The following is a 6067-nucleotide window of genomic DNA, read 5'->3' on the forward strand; positions in this document are numbered from 1 at the left end:
TGAGATTGAATACCCTATATCTGATTTTAAGATTGTTCTAATTAATTAGTTTAGAACTTTTAGGTTGAGCTTTCTGTCTGTTCCTGACTGGTGCTCTGGCGATACCTTAACATAGATGGTCCCCAGAGTTAGAGCAAAAGGCGCTAAAAGCTTCTTTAAGAGCTGACTTTTGGAATAGTTTTATTTATTTGGAAAACTCTTGCTTGCTGTTGTTAAGTCTTTAAAGGAGAACTGAGCAGGAGCTTCTGTATTGTCCAGAGGTTTCAGACATTAGTTCAGTTGGTGGAAAAGTCCAGAGTGATGAGGCAATGATGCTCTTGCATTCCCCATCCCCAGGGACGTGTGCATCCATGGTATTCAGACTAACTACAGCATTTGTGGATACTTGGTGTGAAGCTGAAATAGTTACAGGGAGAAGTTGACACTGATTTTCAGAGTGTCATATCCCTGTCAAGTACTGAGGATCTTGGAAAGTAATGGAATTGTATTCAAATATTAATGTTACACTTAGTAGTCAACAGGAGGGAAGCTTATGTGGCTTTTTTTGACTGAGCTGCACCTGTAAGCACAGTGTAAGTATTTTCTAGGTTTACTACACTTCACTGGGTTTAAAAGTTACCAGGTTAATCTTGATACCTGGAGGAAACAGTTGAACCACCTCACTGAACATGAACTCAGTGGCCTTACCCATTTGCACATGGAATTGACTTTAGCAAGTTACAGATCTTACTTTTACAAATTAGGTATTCCTCTGTTTTTAATTACATCACTGCATTTAGGCCATGATGTTCCATTTCCAGAAGCATCTGAGCCTTTATTCTGGTATTTAAGGATCAAGATCAGTAGAAAAAATGGTTAGGATAATTTTACACATTTATAAAAGTAGTTAGGGACATAGTCACCATTCCTAGAATTGGAAGGTGATAATCTGTTACAGTACATAATAAAAAATAGAATCCAATTAAGAACAGGAGAAAGGGAAGTGTATGGAGGGCAGAGGTTAACAAGGCTTTCTGAGGAGAGCTTGGTGCATCTCTCAGTCACCAGGGGAAAAGTAACAATGACTTCTTTAATACATGAAAACACTTGTCAAAAGGAAAAAGCAGTCATCACATACATTTACAAAACAAAGGGCTACATTCCAATATGGAAGGGAGGGAAGTTGACAGACCATGACTAAAAAAAATTCCAGTGGGGATATCTGATCCACTTTTAGAAAGGAGCACAGATCTGCAGCATATGTGAGTTCTGTCCTAGACACACTTTAATGAAGATGTTGCCTGCATCCCTTACTGGAAGGATGTGGCTTTCAGCTAGCATGGTAAATACTTACACTGGATGAAACAATGTGCCTTGAAACATGCCCTTTTTAAATTTTTTAAGCCTTTATCCAGCTGTAAGAAAGTTCTGAGTAACAGGGTTCTGTGAAGTAATTCCATGTGCCTGGAGAAATCAAGGTATTCCTGAAAATCAGGAAGCACATGTAATCATGCAAGTGGAACACAGCGTAAGGAATACTTTACTCTTGTGCCTTTGAGCACAAAATATTGAAGGTATCTTTACATAGGTCACTGAATGGTGCAGTGGGTGAAAGCCTTCTCTGATCTCAGCAGTTATGCTGATCTTTTAAATACCACAGAAGGTTCACATGGAGTCTTCATTTCCCCCATTCTTCCACTCAAGCGAACATGTGATGATGAAAAATGTCCTGTATTGAGTGATCAGCCTTCTCTTACTACAAACGTGTTTTCATGTGCTTTCAGTCTTTGTTCTGACTGTGAAGCCCCTAAAGTGTGGCAGCGCTGCCTCCTGCTTTGCTGAGCAGAAAATGCTTCTGTGGGCCTGATGTGCTACGAGTGTTGAGTGCAGGACTAACACCATACAGTGCACTCCCTCCTGTGGGATCTGTCTGCACAGGGCCAGACAGGGGCTGGGCAGCACAGCTTGAACAGGCAAACCGAGGAGGGAAGCCCCCATTGCACGTGGGGCAGCCAGGGCTCTGTGGCAGCCTTGTGCCTCTGTGATGGGGAAACCTGCCAGGATGCCACATGGCCATGCAGAAGCTTTAAAGGTGCAAGCACAGGGCTCTGCAGAAGCAGCCCTGACAGCCCAGGCAGCGCTTGTGGCAGGGCAGGTGACTCAGCTGGCTGCCCTCTGCTGAGGCAGCTGTGCAGCAGGCACTGGGTGGGGGGTAGGATTCCTTACTGCCACCGAATCACAGCTCAGCCAGCTCCTGGCAGGCTGCTGCCTGCTGTCCTGACTCTGGACAGAGGATGGAAGGAAGGAAGGACAGACAGCCCTTGGAACAAGAAAATTTACTGAAGTCAAGATGTAGCCACTTTTCCCAACTCTTGGAATTTTTTTTAATGGTAAGTAGTTTAATTTTCTTCCAAAGTACAGTTAAAATTTGTTGAAATATAGGGAATTTCAGCCTTTCTGAAAATGATTACTCAAAATACCCTTTAAGCAGAGGAATTGTTTGCTACTGGTATGGTTTTAAGGTGCCTCAAAACTCATGTGAGGAGAGCTATTCTAAACAATCACTGTTACCTTTGAGCTGTATTCAGAGACCTTGCATTAATCCCATGGATTTCTCTGAAAACAATGTTTTGCCTACCCAAACCTTTGAAAAACTGGCATTGCCTGTTAGATGTAGCAGTAGGAGCTGCTAGTTGGGATGAGACCCAAGCATTTTGACCTAAGGATTGCTCTTCTTTTTTTGTCCTCTTGTATCTGGATTTGAAATAACAAAAACCCTTTTTTTAAACCTATCAAGTGCCATAACAACTATTTGATCTTTGAAAAATACAGAAATATTCACGATAAGACACAACTTCAATATGAATACGGATAATTAAGCTCAATTCAATGTTCTTTACATTGTGTTCTGCTGTCTCCAAACTCTGCTTTTGAAAGATGAGTGACAAAAAAGTGTTCTGAAGACTTTCTGTCCTGTGTAAATCAGTTTCCAGCTGAAAACAGGAAAGCTGAAGCAGCTCTGGTTTAGTCTCAGGGTTGGTGTGATTTTCCTGGAGTCAGCACTTCACATTATCACCAATTCTTGGGAGCTGAGAGTCAAATTACCTTCTCTCCTCAGCGAGGCTGAGGTGTGGCTTCAGTAGATGCAAAGCACTTCTATCTTTAACCATATGCTTGAAACAACAAATTTATATTCTTATACAAATCTAGAATATTCTAGAGGTATGGATTTGCTTCACAGATGAGCAGGGACACAAGGGGCAGGAGCCATCCCATCAGCACTGGCTGGAGTGGGAGGACTCCTGGATCCTGGAGTGAGGCTCTAACTGGGCATCCCTTATCTCCACCGTTAGGTGAGGGATGCACCTCTGGTTTTCCAGTGGGCTAACAGTTATTAGCAGTGAAATACAGGGTAGAGCCAAGTCAGTCATGCCACAGGCCAAATTGCTTTTTTAGAACTAGGGACAAAATGACAACTTCAGATTCTGGTCCCAGGCAAAACACAGCAACAATTATGGCTTGAAAGTAGGAGTTGCTAAGGACTTTGGAGGGTCACTCTGCAAGCCATGCAGTTTTGTTTGCCTCTTAGGAACCCACATTTCTGGAACACCCAAGGTTCCTGTAGCAAACAAGGCAGTTTTAGATATCTTTGAAGAACTTTCTGGTAGACCTGTTCTACAGATTTATTTTTTCCAGAAAATTACTTTTTTCCAGAAACCTTTTAAGGTCACTGCTCAGATGGTTGGTTGTTTTGCCCTCCTGGGCAGGCCTCCAGATGTTACCAGACTGTAGTGGCTGAAAGTAGCCTGGAAGGAGGCTGAAACAGGTTCCCCCTAACTCAGCTACTTGATGCAGATCTGGAATGCTGTAATTCATTGCAACTCATTACTTTGTGTGACTCCTGACTGGGAGGAAGAGGGCAAAAAGAAAAGGTTTCAAGGACAGAACTTCAGAATGTCATGGCCTGGATTACATGTCTGAGGCTTGTCTTGAAAAGGGAAAACAGTGTTTACCATAGACTACCTTCTTTTTGTTTTGTTCTTTCTTAGAGTTGAGTGTGTTTTATGGTGGTTTCTTTCTTACTCTAGATGTGCTCCTCTGAATCAACTTAGCAAATTGTTTTGTTGACCAGACATTTCTTCTTGCGTGGCAGGAAACATCAGTTTGAGTGGGAGAAATTACTCCTTTACTGTTTGTTTGCTTTATGGTCTTCTCCTTGCTTTTAATCCTGGTCCCTTTGTAAACTGTACTGTGGTGCTTTAAAGTTGGAGCATTTCATCAGGAATCAGCATATTTTGGTGACTGAAGTGGTATCTGTGTACTAGAAGCATCCACTGGCAGTGCATTAGCTGTAGATGAGCTTGCCACCCAAATAAAATCTGAATATCATACACCTCACCTCAGCTGCCATCCCAGCAGACTGGTGTGGACCCCGGGTGACCTGTAGGACAGACACATCAGCTTGTCAATGTGTAAATTTGCAAAGCCAAGTCCCTACTGCTGAATCTTTTAGTTTCCTTGAAGAGGAAAGAACTTTTTTTACATCTAAGTGTGATAATTTTATTTCTTTATGTTTCAAAAGTAACACTTGGAAATGTTTTCCTCTGATGCTTTCTGCTGCTGTATAGCCACACAAGGAGGGGAGAGGAAGACTGATCCCCAGCCTTGTGCTACAGAGCCAAGTGCTTGCCCATTGCACTGAGAGTTTTTTAAGAGGCTCATTACAGTTTAACCTTCTGGGACAGGGTATTTAAGCTGTTTTGCTGCTAATGCTAAGCCATTTAGCATCAGCACATCTAATTCCACTCCTACTGCCAAACAAACTGGAGAACCCTTCTAGGTCAGTGAGGTTGTCTCTGGATTGCCAGCAAGTGGCATTTCATGAATGAGAATTTTTCTGGCCCAAGGATGTTTGTGGGGTGGCCAAAGGGGATTCCAGTAAGCTTTGTAAAGAAAACACTGAACTTCAGCAAAGCATGGCAGTTTTTCTTTATGCAGCTTCACAGTTCCATTCCAGGTGGAGGAAGGTTAACTCCTCAGTGCTTACCGCTGAGCTCTCACCCAAGTGATGTCAGGCATTGCAGTGTGACTCCAGACCGTTCATCTCCACGTGCTCACCATGCCATGTGTGGAGGAGCAGTGACATGGAGGGCTGACAGGCTCTTGCATTAGAGCAGAAAATCACTGAAGCAAGGTGCCTACCCTGTAACAGGGAAGCAGAATGCAGGTCTATTTTCTAATGCAGCAAACATCAGCAATGTGCAAGTTCCTTCTCCAAAATGAAGCAGGTCCAGCATAGCTTGACTTTCTGAGGAAAGAGGATGGACTTTACTTCCTGCTGCCTATCAGTAGTATAAATAAGTCTGACATTTGCATAGCAAATTTTGTTGACTGTCCATCTTTTTCCAGTCTGTTTTTGTCATGCTTGAAATTCATGGTGTGTTATAGCCCCAGCAAAACAGCAGGTTGCACAGCTGGGCTATAGAAACCGTTTATGTTTAAATAGTTGTAGGGAGGATAAGTCTGTGGTGTTAAGTATTCTGAAAGATAAACAGTTATTTTCCAAAGAATGCAAACAGGCACTTTGGTGAGGTGAGCAAAGAAAATGCTGATGGCAAGACTACAACAAAAGGAAGGAAGAAGACGTGCTGAGAGAGATAGGGAAGTGAGGCAGCAAAAATTTAACCTTGAAGCACATAAGAGATTACACAACCCAACTTCCAGGCCAGCCCTCAGAGCTGGGACCATTTGAGTAGCACATGCAGTGGGACCTTCATGTTGTAGAACTGGGAGGTGTTTCACAAGCTGCCCACACATGGACACACATGAGAATTTTTAGACAGAGAGCAACCTAGAAGAATGATTTGGACTTAATGCAAAATGGGATCAGGTTCATTAAATGTGACCTTCAAAAGCACAGTTAGATTTCTACCTTTTTTCACACCTTTTTCTAAATTAAAAATTTGTCTGTTAATTATATATCAGGCCTGTGTTACTGACAAAACTGATGAGATGTTGATGAAAATCTGGTTTTGGTTGTACTGCTGTCCACAGTAAAAATTTAGGTCACAATTAAGGTCCTAGAAGA

Source organism: Zonotrichia albicollis, chromosome 1 (assembly GCF_047830755.1).
Source record: "Zonotrichia albicollis isolate bZonAlb1 chromosome 1, bZonAlb1.hap1, whole genome shotgun sequence".
Classification (NCBI taxonomy): Eukaryota; Metazoa; Chordata; class Aves; order Passeriformes; family Passerellidae; genus Zonotrichia; species Zonotrichia albicollis.